Consider the following 15,057-nt stretch of genomic DNA (forward strand, 5'->3'; position numbering starts at 1 on the left):
GACCTTCACTCGCTCCGGGTCTTCGGCGGCGGGACCTTCACTCGCTCCGGGTCTTCGGCGGCACCTCGGCAGCGGGATTGTCAGTGCCACTGAAGACACCTGGAGCTTTTTTTTTGGATCAGTCCCCCTGTTCCCTCCACCTGGCTACGCGGCTGCTCCTAGGTCAGGGATTCTCAAACTTCATTGCACTGCGACTCCCTTCTGATGGCAAAAATTACTGCATGACCCCAGGGGGCGACCAAAGCCTGAGCCTGCCTGAGTCCCGCCACCCTAGGTGAGAGAGCCAAAGCCAGAGCCCCACCACCCTGGGCAGGGGGGTAGGGGGTGGTCAAAGCTGAAGCCCAAGGGCTTCAGCCTGAGGCAGGGGGCCTGTAATCTGAGCCTTGCTGCCCAGGGCTGAAGCCCTTGGACTTTGGCCCTGGGTGGTGAGGCTCAGGCTTTGGCCCTGGGCCCAGCAAGTCTAAGCCAACCCTGGCAACCCCATTAAAATGGGATCATGTCCCACTTTGGGGTCCTGACCCACAGTTTGAGAACCGCGGTCCTAGACAAAGGAAGGTGGTTTTGCCAGCTTGACTGTGTCTCCAATGTAAATTAAGCAAGGTGAGGCCAAAGACAAAGCAAAGCACATTTATATGTATGGTCAACAAAGCCAGCAGGTGAGCAAATGGGGGAAGGTGACCATTTGGGGGGTGAGGGATAGCTCAGTGGTTTGAGCATTGGCCTGCTAAACCCAGGGTTGTGAGTTCAATCCTTGAGGGGGCCATTTAGGGATCTGGGGCAAAAATTGGGGATTGATCCTGCTTTGAGCAGGGGGTTGGACTAGATGACCTCCTGAGGTCCCTTCCAACCCTGATATTCTATGATTTAAGACTCTCAACAAGGGTTGGAGACTGCTCCCACCAGGGAGCCTTCCTGCCTCTTGAAACGGGGTCAAGGAACTTTGGGAAGATAGAAGCAGAGGCAAACTGCCATTTTATCATCTATCAGTGGACGGACACCAAGGGCAAAGAGAGTTCTTGTAATCTGAGAAAGCTGGACCCTTCAACCAAAGAGGCTGAGATCTTGGGGAGCTGATTATAGGTGAGAAACATGCTTAAACCAAGACTGTAACTTGCAGATGTGGTGAGGTTGTCACTAGAAAGTGTTTAGGTTTGTTTAACTTGGAACCATAACTGTGCCTTCCATTTTTACTTATTGTCACTGAAATTTCTGCTCTTTGTCGATAAACTTACTCTTGTTTTATTACAAAACCCTCTCAGGGCTGCGTATTAAACTGAAGGGTAAAATCCTCAGCTAAACTAACAGGTTAGTGTGTGTCTGCCCCTTTGGAGACAGTGAATTTAATAACTTCCATGAGGGGCCAGTGGGAGGGACTGGAAACTGCAGACAGACGTCTCTGGGGAACTTGGGAAATGGGGTGCACTGATTGTTACCTACAAGGCGCGGTTTGGACAGGCAGCATCCTGAAGAGTTGCTGGCCAGGCAGACGAGCCGGTGCGTCCGGGAGCTGGATCATAGCCTGCCTCAGCAAATTGATCTTAGCACAGCACTGCTGTGTCCCCCTTTCGGGTCCCTTCTCCTGCATGCCACAAGCAATCTGCCCATAGAGATCAAAGTTCCTATGGCTTGAGCGAGGGTGCAACTACACAGCGTCCTCTCCCCACAGCCCTAACAGCTCTGGTGTACTCTCCGGGGGAGTGCGTCTGCTGAAGAAAGGTGGCCTGGTCAGTTGGGAAGATGCCTCGTGAACAGTCCACGCCAAGCAAACAGGAAGAGGAATTCCAAAAATTCCCCGGCCTTTAAATGGGGGAAGGGTGCCTGTAGTAGGAAGAGAGCCTGAGACAGGGGTAGGCAACCTATGGCACACGGGCCAAAGGTGGCAAGCGAGCTGATTTTCAGTGGCACTCGCACTGCCCGGGTCCTGGCCACTGGTCCGGGGGGCTCTGCATTTTAATTGAATTTTAAATGAAGCTTCTTAAACATTTTAAAAACCTTATTTACTTTACATACAAGAATAGTTTAGTTATATATTACAGACTTATAGACAGAGACCTTCTAAAATCGTTAAAATGTATCACTGGCACGCCAAACCTTAAATTAGAGTGAATAAATGAAGACTCGGCACACCACTTCTGAAAGGCTGCCGACCCCTGGTCTGAGACAAAAGCCCTTGTATCAGAGGCCTGGTAGGAGGCAGGACCTCCTCACAGGATCTGGCAAGAACAGGGCTGATATTGTAGAAATACACATTCCTAAGAAGTGCCAGACACAGAGCGCTCACGCAAACACATCCCGATATCAAGTGGTACCAGAACATCCCAATATCAAGGATGGTACAAAAACATTCCCCAAGGATAACAGGAACACACTGACCCCTCCTAAAAGATAAGGTCAGGATAACTGTATGTAATAGAGATATTTTAATCGAACCAACATGTACAAGGTGATGGGTAATAACTAGCCGTGTCAGGGGACAGTAACTAACTATGTCAGAGGAGCAGAGGATAACTTGTTTTTATCGGGGGCTAAAGATGTATCTCAGAGGGAGTGTCTTTGTCTAGCCTAGGGAGGAACAGAAAGTCCCGCTGTTCACTAAGCTGGTCCATTGTTATGGGCACACATATATTAGTGGTCCGATAGAGTCTGCGGGATACTAATACCGTGCTTTGTCGACAATAAACGTGGCTGGATGCCTTCATCCCTTAACGAATCTTGTGGTCATTGGGCTGTTCTCTCGAGGCCTGCCATGCCAGCTGTCTGCGCAGGGCTGGGGCGGCATACAAAGGGAACACACGCAGCCAAACATCTATCAACATCTAACCACAGTGCATACCTATGTACCTGCAGGACAGTGGAGTTCAAATTGCTGACCAGAGCGGTCATGATGGGCATTGTGGGACACCTCCTGGAAGCCAATTAGGGCAACATAAGCAAACGCAGTGTCTACACTGACGCTGTGTTGCTCTAACTATGTCACAAAAAGCTGTATGTCTCTCATCAAGGTGGTTTTATTTTGTCAGCGTAGCAATGGAATTACATCGGCAGGAGGAGGTACATATCCACTGTTTTGTTGACGAACGCTAACTTTTGTTGACAAAACTGTGTAGTGTAGAGAAGATCTAAGTCTTACTGAAAGTTAATAAAACTTAGGCTCCTAAATCACTTAGACACTTTTGAACATGTTACCCCAAATCACTCCGGGTCTCAGTTCTCCATCTGTGAAATGGGGATAACACCCCCTGCCTCACAGGGATAATTCCATCCGTGGTTGTGAGGTAGCCAGGATCCTGTGGTGATTAGCCCTGTATAAGTACCTAGATACAGGGCATTAGAAGGCTCCAGATCTGTAGCCAAAGCTCTAATTTGGTAATGTTCCAGAGTTGTGCTGTCAGTTTACCTGTATTCAAAATCTACTTGGATCACTAAAAAGCCCCTGATCTCTCCTTACTCCAGCATACGTTGCCTTGCATTTTACGTGCTTGCAGCTCAGGTCTGTCTGGCAGTCTCCGTGGTGAGAGCGATACTGAGGAAAGTCATCTCTTTTCCCAGTAATTTTCTCTGCTTCTCTTGATCATTAACATGCTGGAAACCACTTGAAAGAAACACTGCAATTTTTAAAGGGATTTTATTCATTTATTCATCAAGGTTAAGGACCCTGAAAAGCTGCTGTCTGCATCTTTTAGCGTTTAGTTCTTTCAAATCTCAAACACCCGGTAGTCCTAAATCTGGAGCTCTCTTTTTGCTATAAGGGTTCCTCCTTGTGTGTCTGTTGTTACATTCTTAATGTACAATAAACTCCTTTACCATTTGTTATACGGCTACCATTGTCAGGAGAACTCCAGTGATCTGATGACCTTCATAAGAAATCCAGGCTATAAAATAGAATACTTAAACTGATGAGGTATAATGTGCATAGAGTCACATGCTATGATTAAGGTTGAATTGCACTTTCCCTTTTTCAAGTCCTCATAACTTTGGCCCACAAACTGGGCTAACATTTTACATGCTTGTTCTCAGCTCAGAGTGGAATATGTAACTATAACGAGCTTTGGACCTTAAATCTGTCCCCTTGTGCTGGATGCCTGATATATTTAATAACTGGAAGTTTTATACAGTCTAGCACAGTGATGCTCAATAACTGGTCTGCAGACCAGTGCTGGTCCTGAGATCTCCCTGACAAAGTTTGGGAAGGCAGCAAGCTGGTCCCTGGTATCAAAAAGGTGGAGAAACACTGGGCTAGCAAATCACCAGTTAAGCACAGAACATATCGTCTTCACGCTTAGTGTGGTTTTTAATCTCACTGAGCGCTACCAGAAAGTCTCAGGCAAGGTCTATATGCTACAACGGCACAATTGTAGTGTAGTACCATAATGTAAATGCTTCCTGAGGTAACAGAAGGGGTTTTTCTGTAGGTGTAGGTAAACCACTTCTCTGAGAGACGGTAGCTAGGTTGATAGAGGAATTTTTCTGTTGGCCTAGCTGCCTCTACAGCAGGATTGCCCTGAACAACGTAGCTCGGTCACTCTAAGTTTTAAGTGTAGGACAGGCCTAAGTTTGAAGCAGATCAGATCAGTTTTACAAGCAAATCAGTTTTACCGTGACCAGCAATTGAAGTCTGTAATTTGATCAGCCTCAGCTCCAACCTAGAACAATTCTACTCAGTTCCAGGGCAGTGCCCCGTTTGCGAGACCATCCTTCCTCCTCGTTTCTATGCTGTCTCCATTTCCACTGCCTGGTGTCGGTTTTGTTGTTGTTTCTTTAGAGTGTCAGCTGTTGGGGGCAGAGACGGTCTCTTCTGCTGTGATTGGGGAGCCCTTTGAATGACAGACCCTGCTGCAATACGTAGAGCAATATGTTGATGCTTGGTTCTGAGCCTCTCAACTTTGGGGAAGTTCAGCTCCAGATGTCAACTTTTCATCTTGAGCCTACATCTAATGGAAGAGTAAAGTGGACTCGGGCCTAGGAGTGTAGGGTTCACTTCCTGACTATGCCATGGGCTCCCTGCATGACCTTGGGAAAGTCACTTATTTCTCTGTGCCTCAGTTCCTCAGCCATAAAATGAGGACGATGAGCAGTCCTTTCTTCCACCTTTTGTCTTGCTCCGTTAGACTGTAAGCAAGGACTGACTTTCAGAGTGGGTATGTCTAAACGGCAGCCAGAGGGGTGTTTGCAGCTCTGCGTACAGGCATTAGATTTAATCTAGCTAGTGTGGTTTAAAATAGCAGCACAGATGTGGCAGCGGAGGCTTCAGTGTGGGCAATACAAGCCCACCTGGACCCCGGGTTTGCACTTGTGTTTCCAGCACATGTCGAGGTGCTTGCCTGCTGTTGCATTTTCGCCCCACGAGCTCGATTAAAGCCAGCATGGGCGGGCTTTCCAAAGCTGCAATCACACACCCGAGTGCAGCGTAGATGTTCCCTACGAGCACAAAGGGGCCCTGATCCTGGTTGCGGTCACATAATACCTGCTTTGAAAAAGAATGGGAGAAAACAGAAGAAAGAATAAAACCTGTAGCTTCTTTGCGGACAAACCCCCCTCCCTTCCCCCCACCCTGGAAAGGACAAAGAATGTGTTTTTCCTCGGTTGCTGCAAAATGTTTTATTCTACTTATGTGACTTTAAGGCGCCATGGGAGCCGGGAGTGTGTGCGAATGGGGAGGGAAACAAAGCAGTGGCTGGGGGACAGACTGGAGAACTAAAGGCAGGAGCATGTTATGTGGGAGAAAACAGACAAACATCTGTTGGGAACCCTGAGATGAAAGGATTTATGTTAAGAAAATGATTTTTGTTGGGCGCTCATGATGACAAATAGAAAATATAGTTATATATTTTTGGAAGCTGGGAAAGGTGAGCCGAAAAGATTCATTATGAAAGGAAATCATTGGAGTTGGGGAGCGTGAGGTGCAGAGATGTACGATACAAAAAAATCCAGTTTGCAGGGAGCTCTGGCTCAGGGAGATTCATGGGCAGGGGAGGGAAGGAGATTGGAGACTGAGCTTGCAAGCAGGAAGGCCATTGCTCTTAAAGAATAAAAATCACGCTATGTTTCCTCTCATATTGATATGGCTCAGGCTGCCTCCTTCTTTCTGCTCCTCCACGCTGCCTCCTGCACTGTGCAGGATGTAACCACGGGGGAGCTGAAAGAACGGTCCATTCTGCAACACCATTCTTCTGCCCAGCAGCCAGCTCCGCCCCCCAATTAAACAGGGACAAATGCCATTGGCCTCAGTGGGCATCACCCATGCATCAGTGAGGGTAGAACTGGGCTGCTGGTTTTCTGGCTTGTTGTCATTAAACTTCTGTCCCTGCTGGGGAATGTGTGGCAGCTTCGGTGAAGACACCAGCTGCGCCAACAAACAGGGTTTTCCCATTGGCATAGGTACTCCTCTGCCTTGAGAGGGGGTAGCTAGGTCAGCGGAAGAATTCATCTCGTCTACACCAGGAGTTACGGCAGTATAAGTACACCTCTCGGGGGAGTGGATCCCCCGCCCCCCCCCCCCAAGAGACTAGCTATGCCGATGTAAGTGCCTTGTGAAGACCAGCCTATAATGAGATACAGCCCCTGCCTCAAAGACTTAAAATTTTCTTTACAGACAGATAAAGTGTGGGGGGAAGGGGGCATTATTCTCCCTCTTTTCCAGGTGGGGAGCTGGGGGTGTGAGAGACTTGAGTGACTTGCCCAAACTCCCACGTGAAGTCCTTTGTGGAGCTGGGAATTAAGCCCAGTTCAGAGCCGTAACCACAGTGCCAGGGGAGACTCCGACCAGCCAGGAGAGCAGTGGGCCTATCCTGAATATGTGGGAGTAAATCCATATTTACAAATCCAAATGAGTCACCTCCCCACCCCTGATGTACTATCCCAAACAGAGCCAGAGGCGAGTGTCAAAGGGAAACATTTCCAGCCCCAGCTCCCAGTGGCACAAGGAGATCATGTTCGACCGGTGGCCCCTGCACTTTCCCCTTTCTGGGCCGTGCTGATGGTGCTGCTGAGACCATCTGGAGAAGAGGGCGTGTTCTAGTATCTAGTGTCTGGGTTCTGTCCCTGTCCCTGTCTCTGGGGTGGATCACTGTAATGTACCCATCTGTAAAATGAGAGGCATGATACTTGCCTCCCCTCATAGAGTGTTGTGAAGCTGCCACTTGGAGCCAGTGTCATAGTTTCACAAAACAAGCGTTCCTTCGGGGGGCAGAGTAGCCTGGTGGACAAGGCACAGGAGTGGGACTCAGCAAACTAGGGTTCACTTCCCGGCTCTGCTGCTTTGTGACCTTGAGCAAGTTGCAGCACCTTTCTGTGCCTCAGTTTCCCTATCTGTAAAATGACACTGCTCTCCTTTGCAAAGGGCTTTGAGGGCTACAGCTGACCGGCTCTAGACAAGCGCTGGGGGGTTATGATGTGATGTGGCATGCAGAGCAGATGCACAATTTGGTGACGCAGCTTGGCAATCTCTATTAAACTAGGCCTCCTTGCCTGACCACCTAGAGGGAGGAGTGGGAATGTGCAGCAGCCACTCAAAGGAAACGTACTCCCCTCTCACTGGAGTTCTTCGGGCGGGGCGGGAGGCATGCGGCGGTGTGGGTAGCAGAGGCGGGGCTGAGGTTGGTTGGTGCACCTCAGCATTCTCCCCCCCACTTTCCCTGCACCTGCTGATCAGTTGCTGAGCAGAAGTGAGACCCAGGGAGGGAGGAAGCAGCTTCTTGGCGCCCCCTACTGGGCAGGTAACAGGCTGCTGTCTGCACACAGCTCAGCTCTGTGCCCGCCCTTCCCCTGCTACTCCTGCTGGTAAAACTCCACGACTGGGCCATCTAGTGCCTTGATTACTGTGCCTGTGGCCTTTCTGCCCTCCTCCTCATCTTACTTTTCCCTCTGCCAGCCTAGCCAGAATACTCAGCCTCTCCTGGGTCGTTCTCAGCAGGTCACCCCCACAGGCCCTCCACCAATCCCTGTCTGTCTTGGCCCACGTGACATTCAAGTGCCTTATCCTCAGCTTCAAATTCAAATGTGACATCACCACTGCCCATATCTTTGCCTTCAGTTCCTCCTCCCAGTCCTCTGGAGTTCCTGCCTCGCATCCTCATGCTGCCTTCTGCACTGGGACTATCCCATTTCCTCTCCCGCACTGCCCCCCTTAAACCCTCTCTCCTTTGTTCCTTGTTCACCAAACCCTTCATCTCCTCTTACTATCCCTTCCCTGAGCTATAGTCTCAGGTCTGGTCTTGTGCTTAGACTGTCTGCTTGTTGAGGCAGGGAACGGGTCACGCACCATGTTGGCAAAATGCTGTGTGATGCAAAAGGGCGTGAATAGCGTTAGCTGTTTCAAGATCCCCACACCACTTCGTCCACATGATGTCCATTCACTTCGCTTATCCCCGCTCCACTGGGAGCTTCATATTCCCCTCTCGAAACCTGACCCTGGTTAGGCTGCTGGTATGCTGAGACCACTGACTATTGTGTTGACTGATACTGTTGTGTTGTTTCCTTCTACTACCCCTATCTGTAGCCACCTGTTGTCTCTTGTCTCATGCCTAGATTGTGAGGTCACTGGAGCAGGGACAATCTTTTTGTTTTATCTTTGTACAGCGCCTGGCACAATAGAGTCCTGATCCACGATCTGGACTTCTAGATGTTACTGCGACACTGGTTGAGAATTTTCTGTCTAAATGTTTTCCAGAGGAAAAATGTTGACTTTTCCCAAAAATTTGATTTTCCATTGGGCAAATTGAAATAAAAATATTTCATCTCGGGTCAGGTTGCCCAGAATTGAAACATTTTGTTTTAGTTCTTTTGACTTCTATTTGACTCCATCTGAGCTGCCGCAGGGCCTCCTGGGAGTTGTAGTTTGGGTATCTCATGCCTCCATTCTCCCTTATGCATCAGGCTCCTTGGCTGGATGACATCTACCATGATGCACTGCAGTCTTCCCTCTGGCTGAGGCACAGCGGTGCATGAAAAGTTTTGACATTTCCGAATTGAACTTTTTTGGAACTTTTTGTCCCATGAAAAGTTTTTGTCCTAATTTTGGATAAAAACAAATGGTAACGTTGGAATTTCCCAGGAGCCAGAAATTCCAGTTTCTCGATGAGCTCCAATAAATAATAATAATAATGGTGTGTTGGATGGTGGGATCTCAGCGCCTCCTGAGACGCTCAAGTAGGCCAGATGTTACCATCCACAGCCTGAAACCAGCAACTTAACCTTAGCCCCACTCTTTAAATTTGACTTTACAAGTCCTTTCTTGTTGCGTCGCACCACAGCGGGAGGAAGTGAAAATTACGGGCCACAGGCAAGGTTCCAAAAAGTGCTGTCTCTTTCTCAGAAAAGGGCTGGCAGCTTTCCATGGCCCTTCAATATATTTTATAGCTGTACTACAGTTTTTAACAGCATAATTTAGTAAGTGTCAGTACTTTGTAACGGAGTGTGCAGACACCATCTTATTCAACCTCTGTCGGCATTATGCTGAGTCAAATAGCACGCAGAGGGGAAGTGTTAGTGTCTCAGGAAGTGAAGTTGGCGAGAGAAATGGCCATCAGCATAAATATTGGCATAAATATTTTCTTAATCAGCAAGCAAAGTGCTAAGACTTTTTACCTTTACTGGATTTCTTTCAGAACATCAGGTGTCATTTCGGTTACCTTTAAATTATGCCTCCCCCCAACCCCCAGACACACAATCCACACTGGTTCGTGCTTTTGACACATTGCTTTTCCACCTAAACTACCAAGGGAGAAGTCACTGGCTCCTCCAACCGTATAGTGCCAGTGACTTCTTTATTAATCGATTATTATTGCGCATATTGATGAAGTGCTCCTCACCATTGTACTTGGGAACACATACTTATGTTAATTGTTCATTTACTTTACTTCACTTCTAGATACACAAAAATGCTAAAAAGGACTCGAGGTGCCTTTGACATACTTTAAAAACACATCCGGATGCAGCAATTTAAGATAGCCCACTGAAAAGCCCTCGCCTTCTGAAACCATTCCCCACCTTTTCAGTGACAATTTGTCCCCACTGCCAAATTTTCACATGCTTGGGTGAAGTGAAGTGAAGTGAGCTGTAGATCACGAAAGCTTATGCTCAAATAAATTGGTTAGTCTCTAAGGTGCCACAAGTCCTCCTTTTCTTTTTGCGAATACAGACTAACATGGTTGCTACTCTGAAACATTTCCCATGCTTCTAATCAGAAGGGTCAGACTCCAAGACTACCTCTATACCTGGAGCGAAGGATGTGATTTCCCAGCTTGCGTAGACGCATTTGTGCTAGGTTCCATTGAGCTAGCCTGCTAAAATTAGTAGGGTACCTGCAGTGGTGCGAGCCGTGGCATGGGCTAATTATGCCATCTACATACCTGGGCGGGGGGAACAGGTGGGCTTGCATGCAGGGAGGCTAGCCCGTGCCTCTGCTCACTGCTGCCCAAGCTGCTGTGGCTACTCTACTGTTTTTAGTGCACTAGCTCGGTAAAAGCGAGTGCAAGCACATGTGCGCGAGCTGGGAATTCGCTCCCAGTGTAGATGTAGCCCAAGTGGACTTGGGGGGAAGGCAGTTGCCTGGGGAAGAAGGTCATGTGTCATCTCTTGAAGGTGGGTCAGATTTGTGTTTAGGTCTGTTTTCATCCAGGAAGGCTCTGATCGTCCCTCATGTTTTCCATTTCTTAGGCTTGCCTAGGATGTGCTCAAGCGTGCAGGTTGATCCCCACAGTGTTGCTTGTTGCCTTGCAGCCAGAGGTTCTGATGTATATTAGCACTTAAAATTCAGGGTGTTATGACCGTTAACCTAGAGTCCCCCTGCTTATCTTAATGGTGAACGTTAGTTCTGGGACCCCATGTGCCATCGGTCTGACCACAGACACGTGCAGGCATAGGCGCTGACTTCTGGCTCCGGTGGGTGCTCGACTCCCCTCTGCCCATGGCCCAGCCCCAACTCCAGCCCTTCTTCACCCCCTCCCGCCCCCATTCCCCAAATCCCCACCCCGGCCCCGCCTCCTCCCCTGAGCACACCATGTTCCTGCTCCTCCCCCCTCCCTCCCGGAGCTTGCTACAGCTGTTTGGCGGCGACAAGCTCTGGGAGGTAGGCTGAGGAGCGGGGACAAGGCGTGCTCAGGCGAGGAGGTGGAAGCAGAGGAGGAGGTGGTGGGGGAGCTTGGCTGCCAGTGGGTGCAGACCATCCCCTAGTTTTTCCCCGTGGGTGTGCCAGCCCCGGAGCACCCACAGAGTCGGTGCCTATGCGTGCGGGTGAGAATTGCCAAATGAGGGCACTATGTAGTGAACCGGCTAGCATGCATCTGCAAAATTTCCCCCTGTTGGATTGACCCAGAACTGCTCACTTGTGTGTATTGTGGTACCTGTACTGCTAACAGCTGTTTCTCCTGTAGGTCAAGTAACAGGGGGCCTGTGATTCTGGAGCAGGAAGACCTGGGTTCTAAGCTTGCTGTCACTTTGAAGCTCTGTGTAGCTATGGGGGGCAATGCAGTGGCATCCACAGGTTTGATGTAGCAACCAATAATGTATTTTGCACATATATTAGCATCTTTCACTAAAGGTTCTTAAAATGATGCGGGGCAAGATTTGAAAGGCACAAAAGGATGGGAGTTGGGAACCTAATTTCCTTTTGAGCCTTAGAGAAACCTCTCCCCTAAGCCTCAAAACCTCACATGAGGTAGCTAAGCAGCATTTTTCTCATTTTATAGATGGGGACGTTGAAGTGACCCGAGGCACAGGTGGGGACAGAATCCAGAAACTCGGCACTAGAACACATGCTTTTCTCAAGATGGTTTGTGGTTTGGTAACTCTCCAGTTCCAGCATCTGCAGAGAAAGAAACTCAATTGCAGTTAATGACAGTGAAATTATGGAGAGATTAGTGTAATTACAACTAGAAGAATCTTCTAGTTCAAAGATGATTGATGCCTCATGGAAGAATTTGGATGGAGGCACGAGAGGAGATTCCAGGAACATTGGCTCAGACTTTATTTACCTCCACAAGTTCCCCTAGGTATGGAAAGAAATGGCTTGACAAAAATAAGGCATGGAAGAAAGAGGATTTAATGTGGCTACTCAATGCTATTAAATAAATGATGTGTGTTGGCAGGACTGTAGGTGAGAAGGGTGGGAGACTGAAAAACCATATTGTGAAAAGAACCAGAAGAATTGCCTTCATAAATCTACTCCACTATTCCCATCATATAGAGGATGGAAGGAAGTAGATTACCGGGGTGCATAAGAAAATCAAAGGGGTATAGAAGGCGTCCACATCTTTAGCTGGCCCCTCAGCATGAATACTGCACATGTGTGTCCTTTCTCTAGAAAAGAGAGCAACAGATGAGGAGGGGGAAAGGGTAAGAGAGAAGAAGGCATGAAACTGAAACTTAGGGGTTTTTTTCCCTGTATTTGAGGTGGGTTAAAGGAGCTCCAGGTGTTCTCTCTAGAAAAAAGAGATTAGGAGGCAACATTAATCAAGTTTACAACATATTTAAATGAACAGATAAAGAGGAAAGAAAAAAAAACCCACCCTGAAATGTTTTTCTAACCAATGCATATTTGAGCTAAAGAATTCACAGGGGTCGTCATGGAAAGCCACATGTATATATGCAAAACTAGGGTTAGAAGACAAAGCGGGATTATTTTCTAGGCTCATAAATAATGTAACGGTTGGAAGAAAAATGTGGAGGCTTCAGTTGATCTTACTGCCGAAGGAGGAACTAACAATATGTCTGATAAAGTGGGAGGTTGAAGGGAATTTCACACAGAAGAATGATAGAGCATTGCTGATTGTCATACCATGCATGGTGTTCTTCGGTAAAGGATTGGCATGTTTTCTGCCTTCCTTGATGCACGGAGACGTCTGTTTCCAGGATTTAAAGGACCTTTCTGGAGGAAGGAAATTATGGGCGTGCCGAGTTTGTGGGTTAGAGTTTCGCTGGTGCCCACTGAAGGCAATTGTAAAACTCCCATTGACGACTTGGGTACAGAGTTAGACCAATGCGGAGCTCTCTTAAAAATCCCACCTTTAATTGTTAAGAAAGATACTTACTAAGAGCCAGCTATTGAAAAACTTTAGGTGTACAGCCACACACTTAATTTGCACTTGTAGTTACCATGTAAATTGAGTAACTGTGCAACCAGCCAATGGAGGTCATTTATGAGCTTGGTTGCCGATTTTGCATACACAGCCATCCATTCCATCTTCACACTTACTTGGTCTGCACATCAATCACTCTGATGCGCTGTACAATTTAGTCATGCACTTGCACACATAATGTTCTTGAAGCTCTTGTTTGGAATCATTTATGTTCTCGTCAGTAGGAATTCTCATGATACATACCAACCACTGCTTGTCTGTCTTTTAGTCAAATTTTGCCTTATCGATCATGATCCATAATTTCCTTTTTTAGAGTGCAGTGTCATACTAGTGAAAGTGGCCAGATTGAGAGCCCTCCAGTCTAGTTTCAACGAATCTGTGGTCTTCTATATAGCCAGGGACTAGGCCCAGCAGGGGCCATGTAAAGTTGCCTTATTTTCCCAAACCAATATAATCCAGCCCTGATGGATAATCTCTGGGAGCTGGGAAGCTCTCTCAAGGTCTCACTCATTCCCGTGTATCTGTTGACAGTATCAACAAGGGGGCCAAGTGGGCTCATCAATTTGTTATAGGGATCTCTCTGCATGAGGAGCTATATTGAGACCATCAAACGATTTCATGTACAGCAGTTTACCTAAATGCAAACAGATGACAACTTCATCACTACCAACTTGGGTTAGAAGCAAAACTGTGACCTAGTGGGGAAAGGCTTTGTGTCCCAATACCAATTCCTCAAATGCAATCCAGTATGGACTGGTGATTCTAAAACCTGACCATCTCTGGGTCTTTGACTTTTTCTCCATGAACACTATAATCCTGCACATAGCTTGGCTTTCACAGGAAAGCATGCAGAACAAGGGGACCTTCTGGGTGATGTAGATTAAAGCTGAGCACTATCAATATGAAACAAAATGAAAAATTACCAAAGTTAGCCTCTGAAATTCATGTTTACCCTGATTTTCAGAAGCGTGCAGCGCTAGAAATTCTTCATATGAAATATTTTGGGGTGAAAAGTGAAAGTTTGGCAACACCAAAACATTTTTGTGAATTTGTCTGTTTGCTGAATTGTTTAAATAAATAAAAAATAAAAAACTAAAAAAATTTTAAAAAATTGAAGCTTTTCATTTTCACATTTTCTGAATGAAATGTTTCAATTTTTCCATTCAAAATGACTTTTTTGTTTCAAAATTTCCTTTAATTTTATTTTAAAAAACCCCCCAAGCTTTTAAAAATGGTCTAAATTGAAACAAAACATTTTGTTTGACCCTCAGATAATTTGTTTTGATGAAAATTAAAAAAAAAAAAAGGGGTTGATTTGATTTGAAGCAATTCCCTTCCCCACCCTGCACCCCACCAATTTTTGGGACTGTCCAGTACACCGACAAATCCATTATTTGCAGAGCTCTACTCGGCACCCAGGAGCTCCCTTTGACTTTCTGGCCAATAGAGGCATTCCCGTCCCGACTGCCAAGAGCAATGGGAAAATAGACCCCAAGGGTCGCAACATGGCGTTAGACTGGGGCTAAGTTTGACCCATAGCGACCATCTACATTGTCAGTGGGGTGACACAGTAACAATTGTACTCCTGAGATGTTGCTGGCTCCCAAGGTCTTGATTTGGAAAAAATACCCACCCTAGCTTGTTGTTAACTGTAACACTTTATGATCAGATGCTACACCAATGCCACCACGCTCACTGGCTCCCTGTAGTGTCCCTTCGTTATAACTGGATACAGGTGACCTTTTCTTTAAGAGCCATTAGGAGGAACTAGATACAAAGCGCTTTCTGACAATCCTTTCAAACCCAGGAGCATGTTCTGTGATTCACTGGAGTGTTGTCATCTACTTTACGCTCATGCTTTCTTGTTTTGGTCCCTGTCAGCTGAATTTGTTTTCTGGTTTGCAAATGCTTCAGGATGGCCAATAATAGGAAGACGCTATGAAAAGGGTCACGTGGATTCGGAGTTGCTGTTAGCCAGGGT

At 47.1% G+C, this 15,057-nt stretch overlaps 1 long non-coding RNA gene across 2 annotated transcripts in view; it reads left to right on the top strand.

Moving 5' to 3' along the window:
- The window catches only part of LOC119566665, a 43,873-nt gene extending 29,678 nt beyond the window's left edge, over positions 1–14,195 (top strand). For both annotated transcript variants that reach the window (XR_006291199.1, XR_005225956.2), the window contains one exon: positions 11,688–14,195. This is a non-coding gene — a long non-coding RNA (uncharacterized LOC119566665). The remainder of the gene's footprint in view (positions 1–11,687) is intronic.
- Positions 14,196–15,057: the final 862 nt, after the last annotated feature.

The sequence above is a fragment of the Chelonia mydas genome, chromosome 5 (assembly GCF_015237465.2).
Source record: "Chelonia mydas isolate rCheMyd1 chromosome 5, rCheMyd1.pri.v2, whole genome shotgun sequence".
Classification (NCBI taxonomy): Eukaryota; Metazoa; Chordata; order Testudines; family Cheloniidae; genus Chelonia; species Chelonia mydas.